This window comes from Elgaria multicarinata, chromosome 2 (assembly GCF_023053635.1).
Source record: "Elgaria multicarinata webbii isolate HBS135686 ecotype San Diego chromosome 2, rElgMul1.1.pri, whole genome shotgun sequence".
In the NCBI taxonomy this organism is placed as follows: Eukaryota; Metazoa; Chordata; class Lepidosauria; order Squamata; family Anguidae; genus Elgaria; species Elgaria multicarinata.
In genome coordinates, this window is record NC_086172.1 from 1,371,251 (window position 1) to 1,386,892 (window position 15,642).

Genomic DNA, 15,642 nt, shown 5'->3' on the forward strand with positions numbered 1-15,642 from the left:
TGGAGATTTAAAATGTAATAAAGAAACAAAAGAACTGATAACGAATTTGCTGACAGCAGCAAGGTTGATCATATCTAGGAACTGGAAGGTGCAAGGAGATTATCATGTTGAGGACTGGTATAAAGAGATTTGGGATATTGCTTTAAATGATAAATTGACATGTAATATAAAAGTAAGAAGAGGGATAACAAAAACGAATGGTTTTGAGGGAATTTGGAATCAGTTCCTAGAATATGTATTATCTAAGGGGAGTGGAAAATAAGAATAAATGAGATTTTGAAGAATAAATGAGATTTTGGAAACAAGAATAGATCCCGGGGTGGGGGGGGGTGCACTTTATGTTATGCAATGATGTAAAAATATTAATTAGAAATGTTATAAAGTTATTCAATTCATGTATTATGTTTTTTTTCTTGTGTTGTTGTGATTACTGTAGTATTGTATTAGTGTATTGTTAATCAATAAATAATAATAATAATAATCTATATAAATAAAAATGAAAAAGACCGTTCGTTACTGTCGTTATATCTCCGAAAGTTCTTCACCGATTGCTTTGAAATTTTGACACAGCGTTGCGTTTGAATACGCGAGCGTTGTTATGTAACTATGTTCTCTATGGGGTCAAAGGTTTGTCTTAAAATCGAAGAAATAGGCCTCCTCAAAACCAGTCCTGCTGATCATTGTGACATCACCAACCAGTAGGCCAATCCGCTGCCTCTGCCTCCTCTCCTATTTGCATGTACTCTCGCAATTGGCTGAGTGAATATAGATGTCACACCTGTGACAGTTACACGTTCTGAAGAAAGGTAACTGCCAGGAGTTTCCAGTATCCTCCTCACCATAAAAACATGCTTTTATATCTCCGAAAGTTCTTCACCGATTGCTTTGAAATTTTGACACAGCGTTGCGTTCGAATACGCGAGCGTTGTTATGTAACTATGTTCTCTATGGGGTCAAAGGTTTGTCTTAAAATCGAAGAAATAGGCCTCCTCAAAACCAGTCCTGCTGATCATTGTGACATCACCAACCAGTAGGCCAATCCACTGCCTCTGCCTCCTCTCCTATTTGCATGTTCTCTCCTATTTGCTCTTATAGGTCATTGTGACATCGCCAACCAGTAGGCCAATCCACTGCCTCTGCCTTCTCTCCTATTTGCATGTTCTCTCCTATTTGCTCTTATAGGTCATTGTGACATCGCCAACCAGTAGGCCAATATTAATTTCTAATATGTGAAATTAAACATATTAGAAACATCCACTTTGTCTTTTCTTTCTTTTCAATTTAACCAGACTGAGCCACAGCAACGTGTGGCAGGGTACAGCTAGTAATAATAATAAAAATATAATCTGCTCCAAAATTTTCCCAGGGATGGATGTCAGACTGACTGGTCTGTAGTTCCCAGGTTCCTCCTTTTTGAAGATAGGGACAACGTTAGCCCTCCTCCAGTCGTCTGGCACCTCATGCGTCTTCCATGATTTCCCAAAGATAATAGACAGTGGGTCTGAGAGTTCTTCTGCTAGCTCCTTCATTACTCTAGGATGCAGTTCATTAGGCCCTGGAGATTTGAACTCATTCAAGGAAATTAGATGTTCCTTGACCATTTGTTTATCAATCTCAAACTGCAATCCTGCCCCCCTCAACTTGAGCTTCACGTTTTCCAGGGGGGTCATAGACCTGCATTTGGGAGAAGACTGAGCCAAAATAGGAATTGAGCACTTCATTCAGCCTTTTCTTTGTCCTTTGTTATCAATTTGCCATCCTCGTTAAGCAGTTGAACCACCCTCTGTCTTTTACTACTCACCTATCTGAAGAAAGCCTTTTATTGCTTTTAGCATCCCTCACTAGGCTCAGCTCATTCTCAGCTTTAGCCTTCCTGATGCCATTTCGGCACTTCTGTGCTACCTGTCTGTACTCTTCTTTAGTGACCTGGCCTTCCTTCCATTTCCTGTGTGTATCCTTTTTTGTCATCCCACCAAGTTTCAGTTATACCTATCAAGTTGTATTTGCCTTCATGTATTAAGAGTTCAAGTTCGTTCTGTTTGTTTCCCATACTCTGGGCATTAGTATACAGACATCGAAGACCATGTGCTTTATATTCTGGCTTTGTTCCTACATTGTTGTGTACACTATTTGGGGGCACTACTGGAGCTGTTCTCTGTGTTATGGTGCATGGGCCTTCATCTATTGTTACCTTGAAGTTTATGTCTCCCACAAGATTCAGTTTAAAGTCTGTCTACTCAGAAGTAAGTCCCTCTGAGTTCAATAGGACTTACTCTGAGGTAGATATGAAAAGGAAGGGATAGGGGCTATCGCTGAAGGCACTGCAGAAATAGGATGCTATGGGATTTATAGTCATGATTAATGCCCCATAACATATACAGAGTGCCTCTCTTCAGTCCTGTATATCTGCATTTCAGTCCTAGTCAAATAATCACAACACTGAATGAGACACCTTTTCCATGGGAAAACTCTGTACATTGTTAGAGATGCATAAACAAAATGTGTTCAGGATCAGGGCAGCAGAAGAAAATCATATTTTATTCCTGTAGTCCTGCTGATGTTACATGATGCATATTTTGACAAGAAAAAGTCCCACAACTCCCAGAATCTCCTAGCATGGCTAGCTGGAGAATACTGGAAGTTGTAGGGCTTTTTTCTGTCTAAACATGCATAGAATTCACCTTAAGTGAGTTCGAAATCTGAAACTTTGCACATGTGTGGAAATATATATATATATATATATATATATTAACAGGGTTGCCGTATTATTATTATTATTATATCTCTTTCTTGCTCATGACAGTTTTTCTAGACAGTCATGACAGGCTTTGCCAAGTCATGCTGTCTTTTACAGATTCAGGAATTTCCTGACAATTGAGCATGTTTTAATTATGACTGCTTTCTGGATGTTGATGTGGATGTATTTTGGTAGGCCCAGTTCTGAAGACTTTCTGTATAGTTTTTTGATGTGATGCCAGTGACTGATGTGACTAATGGAATTTTCCTGTTGCTATAGTTCTTTGACTTCCATGGCCAATGGTGTATATGTGTGTTTTTCTTTTTTGTCTTATGTCTGGTCGGTTGCAAGGTATTGTTTTGTCAGTATGAATTGTTCTGTCCCATTATTATTATTATTATTATTGCTCTAGCATCAGAAAAGTAGCGGCTGTGCAATGTGGAAGTGAAGTGATGCATTTGAAGATAATAAAAGTCCATTACATCCAGCATCCAAAATTGCTTAAGAATACCATTGTAAGCTGGTGCCTGACTGGACAGAGAGAGGTGCCCTTTCAGCCAAACAGTGCATTTTGCCATCGTAGACAGTGAGGCTCCTGGCAAAGGGTGAGCAGGTACCCTGGCTGCTGACATGTTCAATGGAGTGCCAGAGGCCTTCCTCACCTGTTGCCTCTTCCAGGCTGGCCCAGGTCCCTTATCTGGGATAGGGGGACAGAAGTGGTTCTGCTGGAATAAAAGGTGCCTGTGTGAAAGTTGGTGGGTGGAAAAACCATTTTTAAATTAAGTATATTAAAAAGGGAATCTACTTTCTGTACAATTCTGGGGTGAACTTTCTGTACTTTGCATTGACTTCCATAAGATTTATTTACATGTTCTGAAGTGCTGATAAGTGGAACTTGAAATGCAGTTAAAGTGTTTACAAAGGAACAAATGAAAATGTTACTTTAGAGGCACTGAAGTGTTTGGATGTGTCCAGCAGGACACCTGACTTTGCTTGGAAGGACAGATTCCCGCTACTGATTGATTTATATAATTTCTTTACTGTCGGATAGCGGAGGCTCTGTGTTGAATAAATTTATTATGGTCATTGTGTTGCATTTCCTGTATAACACAGTACATACTCTGAACGCCTTCTGAGCTTTGTTGAAATATTATTTGCATGGATTATCTTTGCAAACTATGTTCATCTTGTGTGTGACTGACAACTTGCCCCACAATTGCAGAAACTTCCTCTCCTAACAACTTCACCCCTCCTTTAGTACCAAAATATATGGCCAGTGGCAATATCAGAAAAAAATAACTCACGATTTGCTTCTAATCCAAGGAAAAACAGAATCTCTATACTTTTATGCTATATGGTGGAGATTTATTCAACATACGTCACAACTGGACCTACAACAATATATGCCTGCTTCAGCTTTGAACATTTGGACATTATAACAACAAATGAAGATCATACAGCACAGTTTTATGTATTTTATATTTACTGTTGTTCCCCGCCTCGATCAAAATGGAGAGGCAGGTAATAAATAAATATTATTATTATTATTTAGTATATTTGTTTATTTAGTTATTTTTATATTATTAACTTTTCTTTTCTCTCCTTTATTTCTTTCCTTTTATTTTTTCTCCTTCTTGTATTGGTTTCCTCCCTAGAATTGTATTAATTATTATTTTTTATTCTTATATAATTTATTTATTATTTATTTATTTATTGCATTTCTATACCACCCAATAGCCGAAGCTCTCTGGGCGGTTTACAAAACAGCTGTTTAGATATCAATTGTTAGGGGACTGCTCTAACAGTCAGAAAAACTAGGGAGGTTGTGGGCTCTTCCACACTAGAGGCCTTCAAGAGGTAGCTGGACAAGCATCTGTCAGGGATGCTTTAGGGTGGATTCCTGCATTGAGCAGGGGGTTGGACTCGATGGCCTTGTAGGCCCCTTCCAACTCTACTATTTTATGATGCTATGAAACCACATTTTGCAAAAATATTACAACATCTGGATTAAGTGCTCATCTACACCAAGCAGGATATTCCACTATGAAAGCGGTATGAGAGAGGTATATAAAAGGCAGGAGCCACACTACTGCTTTATAGCGGTATTGAAGTGCACTGCAGGATTTACACTACTGCTTTATAGTGGTACTGAAGTGCACTGACAACTGTTGGGGCCCATGACACATCTACACCAAGCAGGATATAGCACTATGAAAGCCGTATACAGTATGTGTCAATGGGCCCCAACAGTTGTCAGTGCACTTCAATACCGCTATAAAGCAGTAGTGCGGCTCCTGCCTTTTATATACTGCTTTCATATCACATTCATAGCGGAATATCCTGCTTGGTGTAGATGAGCCCATAAAGAAGTTAAATTCACACAGCCTTAAGCAAATATGTGGTCCGCAACTGCAACTAATTATGAAGCTGGTTAACAATGTGGGAGGACTTGGAAGGGAAATTCTAAATATTTGGTGCTGAATCCAGAAATTATTTTGTGTTGCAAATAATTATTTTGAGGGGGGGGGAATGAATGCAGGCACTTCTCTTCCATTTCTGACTGACAGGTACAGTTGACAAGGCCATTAACAGGGCCTGCTCAACCTGGGCCTCAAATGCCTGCCCCCACTTCTTCCTGTCCAACTTTAAAAAATCACTAAAGTTACCTGAGGCAAAAGAAAGGGGTAGCAGCAAAGTCTGGTGCTCCAGTTCATTAGCAGTTCTTTAACACTAAGGATGGATTGGGACTACTAGCCCCAGGATCCTCAGTACGAATTAATTTTAGCAACGTTCAACTCTCTTCCACTAAAGCTTTTGAGGCACCTTCCATTTTCACTGTCAATAATTAGTTCCATTTTAGACTGAGATATATATGTATTTCAGTGACATACAAGTATCCTCTCACATAATAGCCAAGGATAACAACCTAAAAAAACCCTAAAAACATTCATTACATCTTTGAAACAGCCAAACTTGCCTAATGTTGCATTTGCAATTGGCATACATTCATTTTTACTAATGACATGGAAACTTATAAATAGCACATTTTAAGCAAATAGAAAAATTTCTTGCCACTTCACTGGTGGGTGGTGCCAGCGATTCCCACCACCCTAAAACAGTTCTACACCCCAGTCTAGATGTTATTGTTGTTAACTACTGAAGGACATGTGCTTTATACATTATGGAGAACGACAGGGGTGTGTGTGTGGGGGGGGGGCAAGGATAACTGACTCTGCATATACAGATCCAAGGTGGGACCTCATCTGTTGTACTCCTGCACTTCTGCTGCTTGGCTGTGCCTTACTATGAAGCCACCATGGTCCTAGTGTATAAAGGTCAGTCAAAGTTCCATGATGTATGTTGTCCCTTTTCTGCTCCTGTGGCTGTGTAATTAGGGAACTGCTTTGTGTTGTGTGAGATACAATTTCTAGTCCCGCCTTTTACCCCCCCTGACATGACACAGTACAGAAAAACTCACCAAAGTCAGGTTTCTCTCCATGGATTTGCTTGATCATCTGTATTGATTAAAATTTGGTGCATTCCCCCACCACCACCATAGACTCTAATATGTGGTGAAGGTCTTTCAAGTGTTATGTTTTCTCATGCGAACCCCTTAGTGAGTTGTATGTTTATATTGAGTGGGGAAGGTATTTCTTGAGCTATAAGCCCCTCTTTTTAAAACTCCAGGTTGCTATGAGTAAGCGGTTTTCTGTCCTTGGGTTTTGTGGTTTATCTCAAACAGAGATAGACAAAATGTTTGGGCCCTCAGGCACATTTAAATTTTTGAATGAGTGTCCCAGGCATCACCACAAATTGCTCTGGGGAATAAAATTTTGGGAGACCCCCTCTGGATTCTCACTTTTCTTGCCATCCGACCCCCACTCATGAGACCTGGGAAAGCTCTCGTGAGACCCAAACAGCAGTTTCTTCTGGCCATGGGGTTCTCCATAGTCTCAGGATTCATCTTTTTCAGAGATCTCTGCTGGCGTCCATATATTTTTTAAAAAACTAACCCCTGAAGAAGGACCACACTCAGGGCCAAAGGGCATAGAGCTACTTCTTGGAATAAAATGCACATATTATTTCAACATCCTGAGACTTCATCTCTTTATTCCATTGAATCATTTTGGATGTTCTCCAGTTTCCAAACCAGCCTTAAGGAGGGCAGTCCCACATAGAGCACATTATAGTAATCCAATCTCAAGGTTACCAATGCATGTATTATCATGGGCAGGTTACTGCTTTCCAGGAACTGGAGCAGTTGGTGGCCAACCTAAGTTTGTAGTAAGCAGTCCTAGCCATGGAGGTCATGTGGGCCTCCAGTTACAGCGATGGATCTAGGAACATCCCCAAACTGTGAACCTGTTCCTTCAGGGTGAGTTCAATCCCATACAGAGCTGGTAATTTCTGGACTTGTGAACCACTCACCCACCAGCTTATGCATATTCAACTTCAACTTATTGGCCCTCATTTTGATCATCACTGCATTCAAACACTGATCAAGGTTGCAAATGGCCTCTCCTGATTCAGATGTAATGGAGAAATAGAGTTGGGTGTCATCAACATACATACTGATGACATCTCATGCCAAATCCCCCAGTGGCTTTATATATCTCTTACACAGCATTGGAGACAAGATGACATCCCACAGCAAGACTCGCAGTGGGCCAATGTGCAGTCTCTCATCTCTTTTCTCTGGAACCTGCCCTGAAAATAGGTGTGGAATACCCACACCCCACAAAATGATATCCTCAACCCCCAGTACACAGAGGAGATCCAGGAGGATACCATAATCAATGGAAACAAAAGCTGCTATAAGATCAAGTAATAGTCACAGAGACACACTCCTTCTGTCCCTCTCTTGATAAAGGTCATCCATCAGGGCAAGCAAGGCCAAATCCATTCTATATCCAGTCCGGAACTAGAATGGATCTAGGCAATCAGTATCCTCCAAAAATGCCTAAAGCTGAATCATCACCATTGTCTCAAACACCTTGCTTTAAATGGGATATTTTACTTTATTTATTCTTGCATTTATATCCCGCCTTCTTTCCTCCAAGGAACCCAAGGTGATGTACATAATCCTTCTCTCCATTTTATCCTCACAACAACAACCTTGTGAGGTGAGAACTAGAATCTGGATCTCCCAACTCCCAGGCCAACACTTTAGCCACTACACCATATTGGCTACTGGATGGTAATTAATATAAACCTCTGGATCCAGGAAGGTTTTTTGTTTTTTTTTGGAAGGGAAGCAGGGTGAACCCTCTCACACAATGATGCAATTACCGTTCCCAAGATCTACCTAGTCAGACCCCCCTCAGCTGGCTCGAATAAGCCCAAGAGAGCTTTGGCTATTCGGTGGTATAAAAATGCAATAAATAAATAAATAAATAAGATTGGCAAGGGTCAATCAGACATGTGATAAGATGAATTGCTACATCCATCTTGTCCACATCCTTAGGCCACAGAAACGGAAAAGGATCACACAAAACTGGATAAGATGGTGCACTGGAAACTTCACTTGGACCTGTTACAACAGCAACATTGAGATCATTATGAAGGAAGGCAATTTTGTCCTCAAAATTAGGGCTGTACACCCCCAAATCCAAGGCAGTATTGGGTTAGCACAAGGCACATTGAGGTGAAGTGGATTGGGTGTGAAGTGTCTCGGGGTGCCTTAGGCTGATTCAGGGCAGGGTTGGGCCTCTCCCCCCACCTGCGCAGGAAAGCAGGTGTGAGGCTGACCATGAATCCACTGGACTCCCTTCCTTCCCTCCCCCTCTCACTCACACCCCACCAAACTCAGAGCCGCCATATCTGCCATCCGTCCTCCTCCATTAGAGCTGAGATTTATAAGTGAGATGGGGGCTCTGCATTTTCATAGATCTGTGGTTGTAAACTATGGCAGGCATATAAGAACATTTCCTTAGTTTGAGACTGTAGATCTATGAAAATTACAGGTTTCCCATCTTACCTTTAAATCGCAGCTCTATGGAAGAGAACAGATGGCAAAGATAAGTCTCGTGGGTGGCGGCTCTGGGTCCAGGGGTTGCAGGGAGGGAGTCCAATGGAGTCCCGGTTAGCCTTGTGCCCAGCTTTCCAGGGCGCCTGTGCACAGGTGTGCAGCAAGCACCTAGAAACCTGCAAGGGCTGACCCGCTTTGGGGCGGAGGCTTCAGATGCTTAATAGCAAAGCAGCAGAGAATTTTTCAGGCTTAAAAAGTCAGACTTTTTCCTAATAGAAAGCAACAACTCCAAGAGAAGTGAAATGTTTTGACCTCTTTGAAACAACATCCTTATCAGTATGAATAAACTTTTAAGACTGAGAACAAATTAACCATCTACTTCCTTTAACAAATGAGGAAGTAGTGTCAAAACAAGTCAGTAATTAGGGGTGGAACTACAGCAACCATAGAGTAAGGCAAAGTCCAGAATTGCTGCTCTCTGCCACATATTTAAGAAGTGGACAAACTCCCCCAAATTAATTATGTGGCAATTGTCTTCTCTTTTCTTTTGCTACATTGTGTTAACTATTATATTTCTCTTTACTGTTGTCCTATGTGTGATTATGTTCTTGTCACCCTTGTATTATTTTATTGTGTCTTACTGGTTGTACCCTATTTTGGGATTATTTTATAATGAAAGGCAGGCAAGAAATTTATTAAATAAATACAATAAAATATAGATTATTCTATTCATCCATGTTGCTATCCAGTTCTTCTATGTTGCTGTCCAATCATGCACAAGGTGAATGTTGCACTTCCACAATTTCCCCTGGCAGGATTTCAACCTGCATCATCTGCTTCACATCCCAGTGCTCTACCCAGTGAGGTAACAATATTTGTTCCTATAAGGAGTGCAGTTGCGACTACTAGGACAAGCTACCATTCCCCCCTTGCCTCACTGGTATCCCTCAGCAAGATTGATCTGGGGAGTCTGTATGTTCTCTGTGTCTGCATTCTCCCAAGCAAGCTGAAGAGCTTCTTGGGTGTTCTGCTGGATAATCCTTTCTTCCCTGTGTTGGCCAGTCAGCATGGCAGTTATTTGCAGGCTGTGTGTTTGTGGGAAAAGGAGATTTGAAGCTCTTTCTGCAGGGATTAGTTACTGAGTGTCTGCTGTTTGTGCCACAATGATTAACAGTACTGAGGACTTATGCCTTAACTGTGGTGGACCTTGTCACGTGTATGTGTATAGTAGGGCAGAGTGATGTTATGGAGGTGTTACACCTTGGAGGTGTTACCAGTATGCCACTCATGATTAGTCTGTGTTGGTGGTGTTACATAGATGTTGGGGAAGTGCCTGCCAGAATTATTATATAATCTCTTGTTTGAAGTGTTACCATGTTCTTTTCTACTTTGTGGCAAAGGATCCCAAACATGTTACACACAAACATACAGGTCAAACCTAAAGAGCTGAAGCCCAATGGAACAGCACAGACTTAGTACACAAGAGGTCCCAGGTTCAATCCCTGGCTATGGTCTCATAGGGGAAAGAACTGGGAAGACAGCCTCTTCCACACACCTCTGAAGAAGTGCAGTAATATAGAGAACCATAGGCTTAAGAGATGGAAGAATTCTCTCTCTGTAGGAATTCCCTCTCCTGCTCCAGGCTTTCTACCCACTGGAGTACCAGTTTTGAGTGTTTGTACCTTCTGTTGGGGACTTGCGCCACAGCTAGACCTAAGGTTTATCCTGGGATCATCCAGGGTTCGTCCCTGCCTGAGCACTGGATCCCGTGTGTCACCTAGATGAACAGGTTTGACCCCTGGACGACCCAGGGGTAAACCTTAGGTCTAGCTATGGTCTTGGAAAAGATTAAGGATACCACTGGTAAACTGACCACCCTGCTGCCCAGCAGTTCCTCTGCAAAAGCTGGTGGAAATGATCTAGGATTGAGTGTTGAGGACTCCTAGAAAGGTTGTCCAGGGGGATCTCAATATCCATGCTGAAATTACCATGTATGGGGTGACTCATACAAGGCTGCATGATAACCATGGGGCTGTCCTAACATATCATTGGCCCCAAATATGTAGTAGGTTACACCCTTGACTTGGTTTTCAGTCAAGATGATGGTAGTCTGAGGGTGGCAGATTTCTTGGTAACTCCCTTGTCATGGTTAGATCATTTCATGTTGTAGACTAGTGGCAGCGTTTCCCCTCTGCAGGATTGGGGAACCGATTAGGATGGTGTGCTCCTGGAGGCTAATATTATCTGAAGGCCCTTGGGTGGCTGGTACTTCTATGAAAACCCTGGTTGCTCTGTAGAATGAAGAGATTGCTCAAGTGGCTGACATGAGCATGGCTGGCCACTATGAGAACCAGCATACAGAACTTGATAGACCTTTGGTCAGATCCAGCAGACCCTCTTTATTTTCTAGGCCCTTGAAGTTCCACCAAGACTTCCAACAACTTCCACCCAACAATCAACTTGAGCCTGGGACTACTCTACACAGCTGGTTTACTTTGTGGCCCAGCCCAGAGAGACCATTTGATAAATTATGCCCTTCCCCTTATACCAGAAACTGATAGACCGCTGCACTTAACTACATGTTTCCAGCTACCATTCAGAGCACACCACCTAATTGGTTGTCTCTACCAAGCTCTATAAACAGTTTGCACCAGTCTTTTGGATAGGGATAAGTACCCACAGGATTTATATCAAATAATCTTATAGTTACAATATCAATCTTTGGAAGTGAAACAGATTGACAAGGCCAGATGGGTACTAAAGAAACACTGAGTATACAACAAGCCAAGCATAAGAAAAGTAACTGATTAACACATGATAACTTCAGATGAAATTATAAGAAACTTGGTATGAACCCCAAAATAAGCTTTGGGTCATCCCTAAATGATGTACCCACATATCCAGGGCAATGTCCTCTATAGAAAGGCATGAATCATGTCTGGCCCAAAGCTTTGTTTGGATGTAAGGCACTGTCAAGTGCAGGTACTCATACCAATAATAGTAAATATATATAGAGAAAAGAATTAGGAACTGAGGCTGTATACTACATAATAAACTTTGTGTCACCACAAAACATCTACCCACACATCCAGGAGAGTGTTCTCTACTTGATGGCACTGGATGCAGGACTTTCATTGGACTTTGATCGGACAGAATTATTGTTTAGCTTGCAGGGAAAAGTTCCCTAGTCATGGAAATATATGGGGTTTTCCAAATTTTCTTTTTGAGTGCAGGGGCATATAAATTTCAGCTCCTTAAGTTTACTGACCTATTAATGCCTGGTTGTGCATTATGTGTGGAGTGTGTGTAAGTATATGCAAGACAGCTAGTATTGGGACATCTTCAATGTAAAATATCATGAACGGTGAGTCATACTGGAGTTCTCAGGAACACTGCAGGGATGTTTTCTGGTGTTGCAATGTTAGCTGTAGTTTCTGCAATGACTGTGTTATCGACTTTACTAATAGCCCTGGCATAGCATGTGTCCAATGTAGTGGGACCATAGAATCACCCTGACCTTGGGGTTATAGATAAACCTTATTTTCTCTATTCCCAGTACATGCTGGTTTGCATTATTTGTGGAAAGATCCTAGTATTCTGGAAGGTTTGATATTAGCTTCTTCTTTTTATACAGTGTTTACTCTTTTTTTATAGCGTCTACAAGGTACAATGCAACACCTACAAAAGAACTTCCATAACAAATGTTGCCTAGCTAATCTGGATGTCTGACAGTTAGGGTTACCCTATTTGTTCAGAAAATATACCAAGGCTGCAATGCTAAACACACTTAAAAGAAATTAAGCCTCACTGAGCACAATAGAACTTACTTTTGAGTAAACATAATTAAGATTGCACTGTTAAAAGCTTACAGAACCACCTTTTGTGGGCAAGATATAATGTGCAAACCATAATGTATTCTACTATTATTAGTAATGTTGTTGCATTTCATTTTTCTAATATTAAGGGCACAATCCTATGTATGTTCAGACCAAAACAAAAAGGTCTACAACTCCCAGGATTCCCCAGCCATCATGCTTTGTTGCATTTCGATACTGGCAACATGGGATTCCCTGGGGCTCCCTCTCCCCTTGAGGCACTACTATGATCAAATAACGTTCAAGTTTTCACTTGGATGTATCTTTTTCTTATACTGTTTAGCAATCACCTGTGGAAAAGTGTGCGCTCTGCATACCTAATCCATGGTAGGAAAAGTGTGAATTTTACTCTCAAAGAGGGTCTTTATCTCTTTTCCACCATATCAGTTGTTGCTGAGAGAATTTCCATGATCAAAAAGATACAATTATTTCACTGTAGCAATTATTTTTCTGCATAGCAATTTAATTATTCTAAAACAGAATATAGTTCTCATTTGATAATAATTACAAATACCTACGCTGGTCTTGAATATTAAAAGCCACATGAATCTTCCTCTTCATGTTCTAGTGTACTTTTCATAGAATAAAAAAATAATGGTACTTAATTTCAATAAATATAACAACTTCGGTTATGGGGCCATATATAAATGTAATAAATAAATACATACTCCTTTATTATCCATACAAATGAACATTCTTTCCCTTATTTATCCATCTCATTCCATCATTCAAGAAATGATACTACCAAGAAAAGAACCCCAGTTCCCATAGAAACATGTGGAGGAGTTCAAGCTATGCAGTTATTCTTCAACATGGATTAAGTGAGATGAAGAATTTCATTAAAATTTCATAAAGAAAACAGACACATCTTTAATATATTTTAAACTGAAACAGTACACACAAGTGAATAACACATTTAACATACAGGGATGTTCCAAAGAAGCCAAAAATAAAGGCAATACATATCCACAAGCTTTGGAAATTTTAAAAAATGCAAATCCTACTATTTATCTATAGTGATGTCAAAATTTGTAAAAAGAAAAAAGGAAGAGACTCAAGACATAGCCCTAGATATTTCTTTTAAAGACCCAGACACTTTCTATTTAAGTCCCAAACCAATTCTACTTGCTAACTAGCAAGCATAATTCCATTTGTTTTGGAGTTGTCTTGTATTTCATTTCATACAACTGGAAAGCTGATATGAAAGTTAAATACTTAGCACACAAAATGCCACAAATGTTTATATTTTACAAGGCATCTCATCGAGTTTTCAGCCACAATTTCGACCGTATGGGGAGGTTAAGAAGACCTAAAGCTGAAGACGAGGAGGAGGAGGAGGAAGGCCTTCGAGGCCACGCTTGACAGATGCACGCAGCAGAACCAGGGCCGATTAGCGACGCGTAATGGCGACCTCCCCATTGCGTCGCGCTCTTCCCCACAAGAGTTCCCCCCTTTTTCACAAGTTCCGCCCCACGTTCGCGGCCGGGTTTCAAAGCGCCGCAGACACTTTCGGGTGTTTCCGCCCTGGCGTCGTTCTTCGCCCCGCGGAAAGCAGCCCGAGTGATCCCCTGCCTGCCCCAAACGCGCTCTCGCCCTGTGGGTCGCCTCTTCCTCTCTCGTCCTCGTTCTCGTTCCCCACCGACCCCCCCAAGTTGGCCACAGCCAGCGACCAGCGGCTCAGAAAGCTTCGCATCGTCACGAACTCTCCTCACTCCACACGGACTCAGAGCCCCCCGCCGGCGACCCCAGGCGCGCCCGCGAACGACGACGCAACACCGGCCTCCCATTTCAACCAGCTGCCCCGTCCCTGGCTCCGCCACGGGCTCCCAAGGCACGACGCCCGCCCGGCCTAGGTGGGTCCCCGGAGCCGGGTCCACCAGCCACCCGCTTCCTGCCAGCCTCCTCAACAACTCGGGCAGCGGGGAGGGGGCGCTGGGCAGAGACCTCGAGCACTACCGCACCTGCGCCTACCTGTTGCGCGGCCTGTCAGCACCTTCCTTCCCCGGGCGAAGTGGCTGACGGCCTCCTCCCGCCTGTCTGTCCGTCACCCGCCTGCCCGCTCCGCCCGCCGCTCCTCCTCCTTTCGCGGCTGCGTCAAAAGCAAGACCTGGCGACAGCAGGAGTAGCTGCAGGCTGGCCGGCCGGCAGCCGCTTTGCACAGGAGGAGGGAACGAAGAGGAACAGGAATGGCGACCCGGCCAGCAAGCGGGCCGGCCAGCTTTGGGCCGTGGAGGCGCAGCAGGCTCCTCAGGCCTCATGGTCGAGCTTCAGTCAGCCTAATGGCAAGTCTGTGTAGTTGAAGGGGACGGTGTAGAAGCCGGAACAGAGCAGGTCCGACCGCCTCTTTATTATAAACAACAAACAGACATGCCCAAAACAATGATGGCATGTGTTAGGGACACCTCAGAACAGTATTTTAGGCCTGAAACTTTCGTAATATTGTGTTGTTGTTGTTATTATTAACCCCATCATGCCTAGAACCCATCTGGAACATAGCAGAAGGGTCACCTTCTCTTCTTGCCTGGAACAGGTACCCAAACATGGCTTCCGTGGTTTCATGAGGTCCTGCACCACAGTCATCCATTTATATGCGACTGGTGGACTTGGTCAGTTTGGCTCACTTGGAAGTTGCTGTTCTAGGCCATTTTCCAGAATATGGGACTGTTGCCTGGAACGAATACCAAAATGTGGCTTCTTTTCTGTGAAAGTTTGTGGCTCATTTTATCCCTTCCATACAGTCTTGTTGGATAGTTGAATTTAGTTGACTCGGCTCACTTGGAAGTTGGTATTCTAGGCCGTTCCGTTGTGTTCCATGTAGGTTCTGGGCAGGCACACTGAGCCAAAGTGAACACCTGCTACAGCTACCCTGCTGTTGCTTTTGGCAGTGCCGGCTCTGCCCCCCACTCCCACGATCTGCTTGGTGGCCAGCTAACCCGGCTGGCCCTACCCACCCACTTAGTTTTTTTGCATGTGCATACATTCACCCACCTCACCACCACTCCCTCTCCAAAGAGCCCATCACTTCTTGGTCCTGCAGGCTGCCTGGCCATGCAGACAGCTGG

The 15,642-nt window shown here is 42.6% G+C and overlaps 1 protein-coding gene across 1 annotated transcript in view; it reads right to left on the reverse strand.

Moving 5' to 3' along the window:
• The window catches only part of ITSN2 (intersectin 2), a 199,386-nt gene extending 184,763 nt beyond the window's left edge, over positions 1–14,623 (reverse strand). Inside the window, exon 1 of the mRNA XM_063115903.1 lies at positions 14,552–14,623. The gene's annotated coding sequence lies outside the window, so the exon portion shown is untranslated. The remainder of the gene's footprint in view (positions 1–14,551) is intronic.
• Positions 14,624–15,642: the final 1,019 nt, after the last annotated feature.